The sequence below is a fragment of the Somniosus microcephalus genome, chromosome 3 (genome assembly GCF_052327205.1).
Source record: "Somniosus microcephalus isolate GS21.2 chromosome 3, FLI_Smic_1.0, whole genome shotgun sequence".
Taxonomy (NCBI): Eukaryota; Metazoa; Chordata; class Chondrichthyes; order Squaliformes; family Somniosidae; genus Somniosus; species Somniosus microcephalus.
Window position 1 is genome coordinate 324,953,393 of NC_140989.1, and position 16,264 is coordinate 324,969,656.

Sequence of the window (16,264 nt, forward strand, 5' to 3'; positions counted from 1 at the left end):
CTCCCACATAACGAGTTCTCAGCGCCTGCACAGCGCTGCTGGAGGTCATTGCCCGTATAAAATGCTTGCTGAATGGTTGGCCCATGTTGGATCCTGTTCTTTAAAGGGGTGTCTGATTTGTATTAGTACCTGCACCTTGACCCGACAATTTCATTGTTTATTTCATGGTGACCTTAGGTTTCACTACTGCAGCTATTCCCGTCTTCTTAAAGCTGCACTCCATCTGTCAACTGCTAAAGGAACTGTAATTAACCTCAACCTAAATAGAATCCATGGGTATCCCAAAGACCATCCTTCCACATCTGCTAGTTCTGGACGAGGAAGTGTAGGATCAGGGGAGGCATGCAGTCCCATTGGCCAAGGTGTTGAAAATGATTGTTGTCCACTGCATCTTAGACAGCTTCATCCTGTGATGCACTATCAATTGCTACAAAAGACTGGAGATTGAGAAAGTAATAAACAGGCTTTTATTACCAAAGAACAGAGCATGCCTCTTGTGGTTGCCTGGTATCCAAAAGGGCTGGAGGCTTCTGAGCAGCGACCTTTATACCCAGCCATGAGGGTGGAGCCAGGGGCGGAGTCAGCTGAGGCATGCACAGACAAGTACAACAATATGCAAGAGTGAACAACAGTACTAACAGTGAACAACAATACTAACAACAGTGGTTTACCACATTCACCCCTTGTTTAGAATTGAGTCCGGCGGGGTGAAGTGCACTAAAAATTTGTGTACTGAAGTCTATCAGGAGGCCTTGTAAGCCGTCCTGAGCGTCGCAGCAGCGGCGGTGATGGTGCAGCATCCAATGGTGAACCCGGTGTCTCGTTCAGAGGAGGTGTAGCAGGTGGCGGACCCTGGGGCTGCTGCATGCCGTCTACAGGGGTCAGAGCATGGGTAATGGGAGGTGGTCTCTCAGAGGCACCCGAAGGTGCGAGGTCTCGTGCGGGGACTGTGTCCTGGGGGTAGGCAGGAGTAGCGGTGGGTGGCGAAGAGGGTGTTTCAGGAGCACCTGCAGGTGCGAGGTCTCGAATGGAGACTGTGTCCTCCCGCCCGTCCGGGTACACCACGTAAGCATACTGCGGGTTGGCGTGGAGGAGGCTCACCCTCTCGACCAGGGGGTCCGCCTTATGGGTCCTCACGTGCTTCCGCAGTAGGACGGGACCTGGAGAAGTCAGCCATGTTGGTAGCGAAATCCCCGACGTGGACTTCCTGGGGAAGGAGAACATTCTCTCGTGAGGAGTGGCATTGGTGGGTGTACAGAGCAGCGACCGAATGGAATGGAGCGCCGCAGGGAGGACCTCCTGCCAGCGGGAGGTCGGAAGGCCCTTAGATTTTAAGTTTAAAAGGACTGCCTTCCAGACTGTCGCATTCTCCCTTTCCACCTGGCCGTTACCCCGGGGGTTGTAGCTGGTGGTCCTGCTTGTAGCAATGCCTCTCGCGAGCAGGTACTGCCGAAGTTCGTCGCTCATAAAAGATGAGCCCCTGTCGCTATGGATATAGCTAGGGAAACCGAACAAGGCGAAGAGGTCATTCAGACATTTAATGACCGTGGTACTGGTCATGTCCGAGCAAGGGATGGCAAACGGGAAACGGGAGTACTCATCAATTATATTGAGGAAGTACACATTGCGGTCAGAGGAGGGGAGGGGCCCTTTAAAATCGATGCTCAGCCGCTCGAAGGGGCGCGTGGCTTTGATCAGGCTCACTCTGTCTGGCCTATAAAAATGCGGCTTGCACTCGGCACAGATCTGGCAGTTCCTGGTCATGGTCCTGACCTCCTCGATGGAGTAGGGCAGGTTACGGGATTTGATAAAATGGAAGAACCTGGTGACCCCCGGGTGGCAGAGGTCATTGTGGAGGGTCTGTAGCCTATCAACCTGCGCATTGGCGCACGTACCACGTGATAGGGCATCTGGGGGCTCATTGAGTTTCCCGGGCCGGTACAAGATATCGTAATTGTAGGTGGAGAGTTCGATTCTCCACCTTAAGATCTTGTCATTCTTGATTTTGCCCCGCTGCTTATTATGAAACATAAAAGCCACTGAACGCTGGTCAGTGAGCAGGGTAAATCGTTTTCCGGCCAGGTAATGCCGCCAATGTCGCACGGCTTCCACAATGGCCTGGGCCTCCTTTTCGACAGAGGAGTGTCGAATCTCGGGGCCCTGGAGGGTCCTTGAGAAAAAGGCCACGGGTCTCCCCGCCTGGTTAAGGGTTGCAGCTAGGGCAAAGTCGGATGCGTCGCTCTCCACTTGAAAAGGAAGGGACTCATCCACAGCGTGCATTGTGGCCTTCGCAATGTCTCCTTTTATGAGAGTGAAGGCTGCACAGGCCTCTGCTGTCAGGGGGAAGGAGGCGGACTTGATGAGGGGTCGGGCTTTATCCGCATAGTTGGGCACCCACTGAGCATAGTAAGAGAAAAACCCCAGGCATCTCTTCAGTGCTTTCTGGCAGTGGGGGAGGGGGAGCTCCATAAGGGGGCGCATTCTATCGGGGTCTGGGCCGATGACTCCGTTCTCCACTACGCAGCCAAGAATAGCGAGGCGCGTAGTACGAAACATACATTTGTCTTTGTTGTATGTGAGATTCAGCCGCTGGGCCGTCCGGAGGAATTTCTCTAGATTAACGTCGTGGTCCTGCTGGTCGTGGCCGCAGATGGTGACGTTGTCTAGATATGGGAAAGTGGCCTGGAGCGCGTTCTGGTCAACCATCCGGTCCATCTCCCGTTGGAAGACAGAAACTCCGTTGGTGACGCCGAAGGGAACTCTGAGAAAGTGATAGAGCCGACCGTCAGCTTCAAAAGCTGTGTACTGGCGGTCCTCAGCCCTGATGGGGAGCTGGTGGTATGCCGACTTCAGATCAATCGTCGAGAACACCCGGTATTGTGCTATCTGATTGACCATGTCAGATATGCGGGGGAGTGGGTATGCATCTAGTTGGGTGTAGCGATTGATCGTCTGGCTGTAGTCAATAACTAGGCGCTGTTTTTCGCCAGTCTTCACTACCACCACTTGTGCTCGCCATGGGCTGGTGCTACTTTCAATAATCCCTTCCTTCAGGGGTCTCGCTACCTCGGATTTAATGAAGCTCCTATCCCCAACACTGTAACGCCTGCTTTTGGTAGCGATGGGCTTACAGTCGCGGGTGAGGTTAGCGAACAAGGAGGGGGGGGGGACTTTAAGGGTGGAGAGGCTGCAAATGGTGCACGGCGGGCGATTTAAAAGCTGCTGGCTGCAGACTGTGAGTGGGGGGAGGGGTCCGTCATACGCTAATGTGACACTCTTAAGGTGGCACTGAAAATCCAACCCCAGTAGAACGGCAGCGCAGAGATGGGGCAGGACCAGAAGTTTAAAATTTTTGTATTCTGTGCCCCTTACTGAAAGGGTCACTACACAGTAGCCACCGACGTCCGCTGACTGGGCTTTGGAAGCCAAAGAGATCCGATGGCGCGTCGGCAGGACCGGGAGAGAGTAACTGCGCACCGTGTCGGGGTGGATAAAGCTCTCCGTGCTCCCGCTGTCAAAAAGGCAGGTAGTGGCGCGGCCGTTTACCGTAATATCCATCATGGACCTGGACAGTTGATGAGGGAGAGATTGGTCCAGCGTCACGGAGGCCAGCGTATGGTCGAGCGAGTCGATGTGGTCGTCAGATGAGGCGGTGGTTGAGTCCGGCTCCCCCGTGGTTGAAGTCGGAGGCGTCCAAGATGGCGGACAAAATGGCGGCGCCCACGGTCCCGATCCCCACGCGGCTGGGGGAGCCCAAGATGGCGGACAAGATGGCTGCGCCCACGGTTCGCACGCAGCGCTGCTGGCGTTAGCGGTCTTCCCTTTGCAGGTGCTAACGTAGTGACCTTTCTTCCCGCAGCCGGAGCAGGTAGCATTCTTCGCGGGGCAGCGTGCTCTAGGGTGTTTAGCTTGGCCACAAAAATAGCATTTTTGTGCCTTGGACATCGCTGCAGCAGTCGGAGGTGGCGGTCCCATGGCCCAAGATTGCGGCGTCCACGGCGCGGGGCGATGAGGGGAGAAAGCGTCCATATTTCTGTGGGCCGCGTCGAGCGAGAGCGCGAGGGACACTGCCTTTGTCAGGTCTATTTCACCCTTCTCCAGCAGCCTCTGCCGGGAGTAGTCGGACCTTAGACCCGCAACGAAAGCGTCTCGTATCAATCCCTCCGCATGTGCCGCGGCCGATACTTCCTTGCAGTCGCAGCCGCGTCCGAGTACCCGCAGTGCCCGTAGGAAGGCTTCCACCGATTCCCCGGGCTGCTGTCTGCGAGATCTTAAAAGGTGCCTGGCATAGACCGTGTTAACCGGGCGTGCATACTGCCCTTTCAGTAGGTCGATAGCCGCCGCGTAGGTCGTCGCATCTTGGATTAAAGTATAGACTTGGTGGCTCACCTTCGAGGCCAGGATTTTCAGTTTATTTTCATCAAGAGTCACGGTCGAGGCTTCCAGATACGCCTCAAAGCAACGCAGCCATTGTGCGAATTTAGTCGACGAACCCGCTTCTTGGGGGTCTAGGTCCAGGCATGTTGGTCTGAGGGCTCGCAGCAGCGCCTGCTGCTCAGCGTTTTGCGCCATCGGTTGATCAGCATCCGCAGCCAACATTTAACTTTGGTAATAAAATTGATGCACTATCAATTGCTACAAAAGACTGGAGATTGAGAAAGTAATAAACAGGCTTTTATTACCAAAGAACAGAGCATGCCTCTTGTGGTTGCCTGGTATCCAAAAGGGCTGGAGGCTTCTGAGCAGCGACCTTTATACCCAGCCATGAGGGTGGAGCCAGGGGCGGAGTCAGCTGAGGCATGCACAGACAAGTACAACAATATGCAAGAGTGAACAACAGTACTAACAGTGAACAACAATACTAACAACAGTGGTTTACCACATCCTGAAAATGGCCTTACCAGATAGCTGCCAGGAGAAGACAGGCAGCAGCAACCAGTAGCAGAAGAAAACCGCCACCGGGAGACAGAAGACTTGTCTGAACAAGGAACTAGTCACTCAGATAGGGTCATAAGGTAGGCTGTAATTGACAATACATTTAGTTAAGTACCTGAAATATTAAAAACACAACAGTCATCTGCACATATGCTCAATACAGTTGCCAAATAAAGGAATGTCTCCATTGGCCCCAGCCCTACATCCAAACACACAAATACAACGTTTCTCCCCAGTTATCTAAATCTGCCATCATACCAAAAGAACTGTCAGGAAACATTACAGTATCAGTCATTTCAACTTTTTATTAACCCTTACAGCGTGTGGTGCAGTTTTGTTTAATGTGTTTTGCCCTACTGTGTCCCCTTAATGAAAGTGCATGTTGTGTATCTTCTACTTCCAATCTCCTTCTAAGTGTTTCCTCAGTGGGTGGTGGCCATGAGATGGATAGATGCTGTGTGTTATGCTGGTGTCTGAGAGAGTGAATGAGTGGTTGATTAAGGAGATGAGGAATGAAAAAGAAAAGATGATATTGGCCATGGATTTGGGGAGGTCATTGATTTCACCCTTCCTATCCCCACTACTGCCTCCATGCCCAGGATCTCAAGGATCCTCTTCTTGTCAGGAGTAAAGAAAGAAGAAAGAATGAACTTGCATTTTTATACTGCTTTTCATGTCGTCAGTGTAGTGTATGTATCCGTCTACCTTTAAGAAAACCATTGTATGTAACCGTTCACCTTTAAGAGAACTATTTTAGGTGTGGCACTACTTTGTTGGCTTCTGTATACTGTAATACCGACGGTGACCACACCGGTATATAAGTGCTGTGTCAGGATTTATTTGGCAGATTCGCCCTGACCTTCGAATAGTAAAGTCCTGTTTTAAGTTACTCTGGTAGTCTGTGTATTAATTAACTAAACAACCCACAGACTTTACAGTGGCGATGAGTCCGATCGTACCCTGCGGCAACAATACTTCCGAAGCAGTTAACGAGCGTCGAGAAGAGGCAACCGCCCTCGTCATTCTGCTGGGAGAAAACTCGAGTCTGCAGAGCTGGAAAGGAGGAAGAATTCAGAGACAAAGACTTCCATCAGCAACAGGCACTGACTGTCCCTTCTGCCACGGTGAGGAGTGAGCCGATCAGCACGAGAAGCAAGCCGGCCACGGTGACTGTGAGTAAGGGAAAAGTAAAAAGAATAACCGGAGGATAAGGGCGGTGCACTCGACCACGGTCGAGGGGGAAAGGAGCCGGACAGAAGTCGGGCCCAGAGGCGCTGAGACTGGGGCAGCGTGGAGCAAGGAAGCCGCGGTACAGACAGGCTGGGGACGCAACGGCGTCATGAGACAGCTAGACCGCGACCGGCGAAAAAGGCCGGGCAGCGACCGAAGCCACGAAGCACTGCGACCGGGAGCGTAGGCGCGGGAAGATATAAAAACTCAGCCGCAGCCGGGGAGGGAAGCACCGGACTGCGAGAGGGCTGGGAGGCGCGATTGGGAGCCGAGCGAGCGGGAGAGGCAGAGCTGACCAAGGGAGACTGGGCGAGAGCCAGTCCAGCGGCTGAAACTGTTCGCCGTCAACGGGGTGTACCCAGCGCCGGTAGAGCCGAGCGAGCGGGAGAGAGACAGAGCCCGAGCAAGGGGAACTGAGCGAGAGCCAGCCCAGCGGCTGAAACTGTTCGCCGTCAACGGGGTGTACCCAGCGCCGGTTCCCCTGCCGAGAAAAGGGAAAGCACTGAAGCCGACACGCAGGCTGTGAACCTGAAAGCCAGCGGCCGTCGCCCGTGGGGAAAGTGTACCCCTCCCGCTAGGGAAGAAACGCGGGAAGCCGCCATTAGGCGGGGAAGAAGACAGAAGCGGGAAACCGCCATTGAAGTGGGCGGGGAGAGAAGATAAGCACGGGAAACCGCCATTTTCGCGGGAACCGCCATCTTGGAAAAAAAAATATAAAAGAAAATTTAAAGAAATAATTTGTGGTGTTATCAGGAAGAGAGGAAGATGCCTAAGCGTGGTAACATCAACGATTTTAATTCCGAGGTAGAAGACTGGGCCACGTATGTGGAACGCATTGAGATCTATTGTGAGGCCAATAAAATAGAAGAAGATGACAAAGCTATAACCTTGCTAAACTCGATGGGCGCGAAGACATACGGGCTCTTGAAGCATCTACTAGCACCAGCTAAACCGGCGGATCAGACTTTCGATGATATTGTGACTGTTCTGAAGGATCACTTGAACCCCACACCGTTGATGTTGGCGGAACGATTCAAATTCTATGCGAGAACGCAAAGGAAAGACAAAAGCAACGCAGAATACTTGGTCGAACTGCGTAGACTAGCGAAACACTGCCAGTTTGGAGGGAATCTGACAGAGGCATTGCGAGACAAGTTCGTGTGCGGGTTGCCAAAGGAAGGAACGCAAAAGCGACTACTCGAAGAGAACGACCTTACACTTGACAGGGCTGTCCTTATTGCAGCATCGCACGAAGCCGCAGCGAAGGGAACTGCGGAAATGCAGCTAAAGGCAGCGGCACTCAGTGTGGATCAAATTACCTCGAGTACAACAAAATGCTATCGTTGTGGGAAGACAACACACGACCAGAACCAATGCTGGTTTAAGAACCAGGAATGTAGGAAATGTGGCAAACTGGGTCACATAGCTAAGGTATGCCGGTCAGGGAAGAAGACCAACAACCAAAGGAAGCCATCACAGGAAAGTACAACAAGGTACACAAGGTGGCTGAGAAGAGTTCAGACGAACAGAATTCGGACTCAGACCCAAACGGCCAGGAGCTGGGCAGTCTGAGAATTCACAATGTGAGTAAGGGAGCTGACCTACAAACTATCTGGGTCATGCTAAAAATAGCTGGAGTCCAAGTGAAAATGGAGTTGGACACTGGATCAGCTCTATCAGTCATAAATCGAAGGGATTACCACCGGCTATTCTCACATATACCCTTAAGAGATACCAAGTTCGTATTGCAGACATACACGGGGCATAAAGTATACCCCATGGGGAAGATAAGAGTCAAGGTGAGAGATGGGGGTAAAGAACACCCAAGAATGAACTTATACATACTACCTGAGGGAGGACCACCACTTCTGGGACGGGATTGGATCAAGAAAATAGACATGGAATGGCACTATCTAAAAGCCATAACGAGTGAGGACTCGGTGCAGACAATCAGCTCAGATTCTGAAACGGATGACGATAAGACCAACCCAAATATGAAAGACAAGGCTAAAATGGACTTGCCGACTAAGGTTGGAAGAACGAAGGCATGCATAAAGGCTTATGCTCCAGAGAAGAACAAAGTTTCAGAACAGAACTCCACCGAACAACGACAACATAGTTTGACAGAGAATTCTGAGTCTGTTCAGTTTACGGACATATCCATGACTGACGAACACCGAGCTCGGACTCAACTTTATTTCAAATTACGACAGCAAGTAGAACAAGTGAGTTACCGTCTCGAACAAGAGATGAAAACAATGAAAAAGTTCTATGACACCGAATGGGAGAATCTGGAAAGACAACAGAAGCAGCTAGCTCAAGCAGAGAGCGACCATAGAGCCATTGTGACCAATTACCGATCACATCTCCCTTATGCTGTTCAGGAGTTAGAATATTTGCAGGAAGGAGCAAATGAAGAGGAATCTTCAGGAAGCCAGGATTTTATTCCCGTTCTTCTCTACGACTCCTTACAAGCAGAGTTTGAGAAGTTGAAGGAACAGTATGAACAGGCCCAGGCTACAATCCTGGAGGGGATTAACTCGGCAACCTCCGAAAAGCTAGTTTCAGTAGAAGCATATGAGCAACTAAAGGTTGAACATGAGCAAGAAGTCCAAAGGCTGCAGGAAATTCTTGATGAGCTCAAGGCCAAGACAGATTCATCGGTAGAAGTTCCATCCATAGATGAGAAATTAGAGGTGAAAGACATGGCAGAACATGAAAGACAAGATGTCCAAGAACTCATAAAAATATTGAAGGAAACCCAAGACAAATATGAGGCGGCAATGACCGAGGTTCAACAACTTGAAGAACAGATTCAACTGGGAATCCTTTCAGTGGAAGAAAAGGAAACTGTAAGAAACACAGAGACTGTAAGAATGGCCCCTGAACATGAGCTAGAGAGCATCAAGGCACAACTTCTCCGAGCGCTGAAAGCCAAAGTACAAGAGGAAAAGAAGGTGAAAGCATTGGAGGAAAAGGTGGATGAAATGGAGAAGACTCTGATCCACAGTGTTCCCGTGGAAGAGTTAACGGTCAGCCAACTCCTTCATATGCTGAGGGACAAGACTCTGCAATGGGAACAATCTGAACACGAGCTTCAATCTTCAAAGGGAAGGAGTTCGGAGCTCTCAAAAGTTATGGAAATAGCTGAGGTTGCAACACAGATTTTACTGGGATGCCAAAAGTACGCTGAATCACGTCTATGTGAACAACAGAATGTTGAAACAGCTGCTCCAGTCGAAGGATTGAATAGCCCGATCAATCAATCCCCAATGGAAGGGGAAGTATTGAAATCACAAATGAGGTCATTAGTGAAGGATTTGCAGGAAACCCAGGAAGAGCGGGATGAATATGAACGCATGAAGAAGTCTCTTCAGGAAAGATGTCTAGGGAGGGAACAACAGTCGGCTAACGTCCAGTTGGGTAAGGAAGAAGTAGCAGGCCCTCTCGCTAGACTAGTTCAGGACGACACCGAATATTACCATGACCTGTTGAGTGACACGGAATATTACGAGGACTTGGTCTGCCCAGCTTGTGATGAAAACTCCCAAAGTGCAGAAATCAGGATGAAGCACTTAAAGTCTAAGGAACATAGGGAGATGGTGGCGCTACAGCTGGCAGCTGATAAGGGAGCCCCGAGAGTCTCCAAGAAGCAGAAAAGAAAAAGACGAAGCAGAAGGTGATAACCATCTAAATCATTATCACTTCTACCAGATCATGTACGTGGGCCCTACGAAGGGAGCCAAATCAGTTGGCAAGTAGGAAAAATTACCAAGGCAGTCCAGCTGTTTGTAAAAGTCAGCACTGCTGGTTCAGCAGGACGGAAGTTCAAGCTGTTAAGTCAAGGGAAAGACTATTGGATGAGTCACGCTAGCAATGTGAACCGGCTACACCACAGAGATGTTCGGACCGAGTCAAGACCAGAGACTGAATCTGTGAACTGTTCCCGCAGAGACTGAATCTGTAAACCGTTTCCCGCATAGATTATACCTGTGAATTGTTTTACATGAAGTTGAATATATGTTATGTTTAATGGGGGACTAAGTATGTTGTAAGCTAAAAAGGGAGGATTGTAGTGTATGTATCCGTCTACCTTTAAGAAAACCATTGTATGTAACCGTTCACCTTTAAGAGAACTATTTTAGGTGTGGCACTACTTTGTTGGCTTCTGTATACTGTAATACCGACGGTGACCACACCGGTATATAAGTGCTGTGTCAGGATTTATTTGGCAGATTCGCCCTGACCTTCGAATAGTAAAGTCCTGTTTTAAGTTACTCTGGTAGTCTGTGTATTAATTAACTAAACAACCCACAGACTTTACAGTCAGGATGTCCCAAAAAGCTTCACAACCAATTAACTATTTTGAAGTATAGTGACCGTTGTTATGCAGGCACATGCAGCAGACAATTTGCGCACAACAGGGTCGCACAAACAGCAATGAGATCATTCTGTTTTGGCGGTGTTGGTTAATTGTTAATGTTGGCCAGGACATGAGGAAGACGTCCCTGTTCTTCTTTAAATAGTGCCATCGGACCTTTTACATCCTTCTGAATAAGCAGATGGGGCTTCGATTTAAAATCTCATCTGAAAGACAGCACCTCTGACAAGACAGCATTCTCTCAGTGTTGCACTGAAATGTCAGCGTAGATTATGTGCTCAAGTTCTGGAGTGGGACTTAAACCCACAACCTTCTGACTCAGAGGCAAGAGTGCTACCACTGAGCCAAGCTTACGCTTAAGTTATGTGACCCTCCCCGCCAGCCCCCACAGACTGCATATACTGCCACCTGCTTTGTGCAGAGTTAGTAGATGGCCCTACAACTACAGGCACCACAGATTTTACATAGTGGCTGCCTGAGTTCGTATGCTGTGCAACACTAATGTAGTCATTTGAGTGGGAGAGCTGAGTGAAAAAGATATGGCTTCACCATCAGAAAAAGCACAATTCTTGCCTGTTCCTGCCATTCCTGCTGTGCAGTCCTCAACATGGCCAAAGGTGTGTGTGGAAGTAGACTTACTAAGATTGCTGCAGTGTTGCATTACCTGGTCCCCCAATGTGGTGAATGTAGAAAAGGCTGACTGCTGTAGAGTGAAGCCCAAGGGGTAAAAATTGGCTAGCGCCCCAAAAAAGTTAGCACCCCTGCAGCCGATTTTCCCAGGTAGTGTCCTGAGAGGGAGGAGGGGCGCTACTGGAAGCGCCCCACGTCCCTCTTGGGACGCTGCGAGTCAATATCATGGCGCTACGTGCCGCGGTACTACAGGCCTTCCTCCCCTTATTAAAGGGGAGGGGCCGTGTGCAGCACAACCCGGGGCCCAGCTGGGCCACCAGGGATCGGAAGTGCCAGCAAATGAGCCCAGCACTCGAGGACTGCCGGGCTCACGGAGAGCAGCCGGCACCCCGTGGGGGGAGATTCATGGGGGGCCGGGGACAGCAACGGGGGCAGGTGCTGGCAGGCGGCCAGCAATGAAAATGGCCGCCCGCCACCTCCCCTTTAACTAGCGCTGCCCCGGCCGCAGGTAGGCCCCCCCTGACCCTGGCGGACATAGCGTCCGGCGGGAAGTCGGGGGGGCGCCACCCAATATTACAGCCGGGGCGCAAGCAGGGCGCTGCGCATGGCGATGACATCATTAATGGCGGCGCTAACGGTTAGCACCGCTAACCTCCCGCAGAATTTCGCAGGAGGCTGTGATGATCAATAACATGTCATTCTATAGTGGACACTAGGTGGAGGTGTAGAGCTGTATATAGCTGTATGTATAAGACTACACTACCCAGCTGTATGTATATTAAGACTACATTACCCATGAGGCACTAGGCTACCCAGAAGGCAACAGTCAAGATGGAAGCCTCTACAGATACTGTACCTAGTCCACATGTGCGCAATAAAACTGTCTAGCAAAAGCTAGCTGTGTTCATAATAAGAATGTCAATTTATTAATGAACATAAGATGGTACCAGGATGGTGAAGATCTGCTGAAAATTGTGAAAAGCGACATGGAGAATTTGAAGCCACCAGAGCGTTTGAATCTCGAAGGAAATGTCGACTACAATTGGCAGATTTTTAAACAACAATTCGAACTCTACATTGCTGCCATCGGATTCGGTACGAAGCCAGACGCAAGAAACATAGCGTTGCTGCTCACGGTTGCAGGCCCACAGGTGATAGAGGTATTTAATACATTTGTATTTAATCCAGAGGAGAACAGAGAAAAATTAGTAGATGTGCTAAAAAAATTTGATGCACATTGCTCTCCCAAAAAGAATGAGACGTATGAAAGATACATCTTCCGTTCTCGGACACAGCAACAAAATGAGACTTTTGATAGCTTTATAACTGATCTGAAACTGAAAGCACAGACATGTAATTTCTCTGAGCTGAAATCATCCATGATTCGTGACCAGATTGTGTTTGGTATTCATGATAAAAAAGTCAGGGAACGTCTGTTGAGAGAAACCGAACTAAATTTGGAAAATGCAGTGAAAATATGCCAAGCCAGCAAGCTAGCTCGAAAGCATGCGAAGACTTTCAGTGAAATCAATAATGATGCGATTGTAATGTGTGATAATGCTGCTGTCGGTGCTGTGTCCTATAAGGGGAAGAAACATGGGCAGAACAGAAATGAAAAGCAATCGGAGGATGACATTTTTAATTGTAAACGCTGTGGTTACAAACACCAGTTAAGACAATGCCCAGCGTTTGAAAAAATGTGCACAAAGTGTAATGGAAAGAATCACTTTGCCAAACAATGCTTTTCAAAAGTAAAAACGACGAAAGGGCAACAAGTTAATGTGATTGAGGACACTGATTTAAGTGAGATTTTTTGTAGGAATAGTGTCATGTGATGATATCAAAAAAGATACAGAAAATGTGCAGCCCTCAGAAATGGACAATGCTGAACATAAAGTCAATGCAGTAAAAGTGGACAAATGGATGATCCCACTGCAGATAAATGGAGCATTAGTTACATTGAAACTGGACACTGGGGCAAAAGCAAACTTAATCAGTATGAGTGACATAAAAAATATGAAAGAAAAGCCCAAAATACAGAAAAAGTCAGTACTACTGAAGAGCTATAATGGACAGAAAATAGATAGCTTAGGTGTATGCAGACTTAAAGTGACAGTCAAAGACAAAGTGCATCATCTCACGTTTTCGGTTGTGGCTGAAAGACTTGATTCGATACTAGGTGACAAAGCTTGTGAAGACTTAGAACTGGTCAAGAGAGTCTACCGTATAAACTGTGCCATAAGCAGACCAGATGACTCAGGTGATGAAGCAGAGAGCCCATCAAGGATGAAAAGGCCAAAGGGTATCCATGTCTTCAAAAAGCCTAGTTTCTCCAAGAAGAAAGAAAAGGACTTTAAGGTCAAAGAGAAGCCAAAGGAAGAAAAGCACAAAGAGGAAAAACACAAGGAGAAAAAGTCCAAAGATATAACCACAGCAGATGTTGTTAAGCAGTGGAAAGAGAAAAAGAAAAAGAAGAAGCCTGCACCAGAGCAGGAAGCAGTTCCGGTGGATACTCCTTCTTCCCTCAGGCCAATCTTTGCTGTTCCATTAGCCAAGGCTGCTGAGAGGACTATGCTGTATGATGGGATCCAGCTGCCAGCAGTTTTTCGAGAGTGCATTGACTACATTGAGAGTTATGGCATGAAGAGTGAAGGAAACACTGAAACCCTCTCCAAGCAAAGATCGCAAGGAGATCTCGATCTATACAGGAGCAGATTGATGACAATGCCGCAACTGCATCTTGTCATTCACCGCCAGAACAATCTCATGAAGACACATCAGACTTACCCGTGTTGAGAAGATCCACACGTGAAGTAAAAAAGCCTGATAGACTTAATCTTTGAGTACAATGTAAAGCTTTGAAAATGTGTTGACTGTTTTGAAAATGTTTATGTTTATAGAGCACTAACAAAAGTGTTACTGATATTATCTTTATTGTTTTCTTGAAAGTTGATTGATATTGGTTTTGTTAAACCTCAAAGAAAGGGGGATGTAATGATCAATAACATGTCATTCTATAGTGGACACTAGGTGGAGCCGTAGAGCTGTGTAGAGCTGTATATAGCTGTATGTATAAGACTACACTACCCAGCTGTATGTATATTAAGACTACATTACCCATGAGGCACTAGGTTACCCGGAACGCATCAGTCAAGATGGAAGCCTCTACAGATACTGTACCTAGTCCACATGTGCTCAATAAAAGTGTCTAGCAAAAGCTAGCTGTGTTCATAATAAGAATGTCAATTTATTAATGAACATAAGAGAGGCGTTAGTGGCGCCACGGCCAGGCGCTACTTGATTTGCCCTAGGGCACTAATGGGAGTCGCATATCAACCGAATTTAGCCCCCAAGGTCTGTAAAGCCCAAGTCATAGCATTTGATAAGGAAGTGATGTTTGATTTTAGAAGCTCATTCCAGGAAAGTTTCCACTGTAAAGGATCCTGGTGTGACCATGCTCTCCATTGTCGCCTGAAGCTGAGTCAAGTTGTTGAGCAGCACTGCAAAGATGCTCTCATTGGCTTGACAAACTCTCAAATTACTGCATTAACTGCTGATGCCAAGATACCAAACTATGGTGTAGACCAGGGGTTCCCAACCTTTTTGTTTCTGAGCCCCCCCACCCCATGCTACAAAAACAACACAAGTTATTTTTCTGTATAAAAATTAGTGATACTGTGGAGGAGCCACAAGAGACTCAGTATACTTTAGTATAATCCCCTTAATTGTATTATAGTGCAGCCGGGGACTGATTGTTACCATTACAATGTGTGTTTGCCTTTACCCTGCATGGTGACGTCATGACGCCGATCACGTGACCGCCAGTGGCGCGAAGAACGTGGGGACGTCATGACGTCAGCTTAGAAAACTTTCCAGCAGTCTTCGACTACCTGGCATCTTGAACGAACGTGTTTTGATTTCCTCCTTGTAACATCCAGCAAACTTCGTTGTTATTAAATTCCAGTCTTTTAATCCATCGAGTTGAGCTGAATTATTTAGTTAGGAACCTCCGTTCCTACATTGGTGACCCCGATCTCATCGAACAAACTTCGAAGAGAATTCAACATGAGCACAAATGCCGTCGCCCTCAAATTGCCTCAGTTCTGGGAGCAGCAACCAGAAGCTTGGTTCCTACAGACGGAAGCACAGTTTCACCTGCGGGAGATCGTAGCGGATTCGACCCGTTATTTTTACGTGGTCTCCGCTCTCGACAGCGCCACGGCCTCGAGGGTCATCGGTCTACTGAGCAGTCCACCAGACGAGGGCAAGTATGAGGCTCTCAAAGCTCGTTTACTGCAAATATTTGGCCTTAACAAATCAGAGCGCGCACGCAGGCTCATTGTCATGCCAGGCATCGGGGACTCAAAGCCTTCGGAATTAATGAGTCAAATGCTCACCCTACTTGGTTCGGAAGACCAATGTTTTTTATTCCAAGAACTTTTCCTCTGCCAGCTACCTGACACGGTGCAGACAGCCTTGGCCAGCTCTGAGATCACCGACTGTGTTAAGCTCACGGCAGAGACAGACAAAATTTTTGCAGTCTCACAGCAGTGCTGTGCAGCCACGAGGCGCTCTTCTCCTGCGTGTGCGAAGCCCAGCCCTCCTCCAGCAGGCTGGTGCACGTACCACGCCCATTTTGGCACCAAAGCTCGATGTTGCAAGCCTCCCTGCAGTTTCTCCCCAAAAAAAAAATCCTTCAGCAAGCCATCGCCCTTCGAAAAGGACGACAAGCCCTGAAAAGCGCGTTCAATTTACCATGGCGGTTGGTTCAACGGGGAAATTACTTTATGTTACGGATTCCACAACGGGGAGGTGATTCTTCTGCGACACTGGGTCCCAGTGCAGCATTTTGCCAGCTTCCAGGCTGGATCTACAATCCGGCGGCCATGGCCCTGCACTCGAGGCAGCCAATGGCGCGGCGATTTGCACTTTTGGGAAACGGACGGTTACCGTTACTTTCGGCGGTCAGCAGTTCCTCTGGCAATTTATCACTGCCACAGTGTCACAGGCCATACTAGGAGCTGACTTCTTTTGTGCAAATGGTTTTCTAGTCGACGTCAAAAACTGCCGCCTTATTCACGCGTCCAC

The 16,264-nt window shown here is 48.9% G+C and overlaps 1 long non-coding RNA gene across 1 annotated transcript in view; it reads right to left on the bottom strand.

The window, feature by feature from the left end:
• Positions 1 to 16,264, bottom strand: part of LOC147122198 (uncharacterized) — an 80,505-nt gene that overhangs the window by 47,751 nt on the left and 16,490 nt on the right. The window contains exon 3 of the long non-coding RNA XR_015077702.1: positions 4,902 to 5,020. This is a non-coding gene — a long non-coding RNA (uncharacterized LOC147122198). The remainder of the gene's footprint in view (positions 1 to 4,901; positions 5,021 to 16,264) is intronic.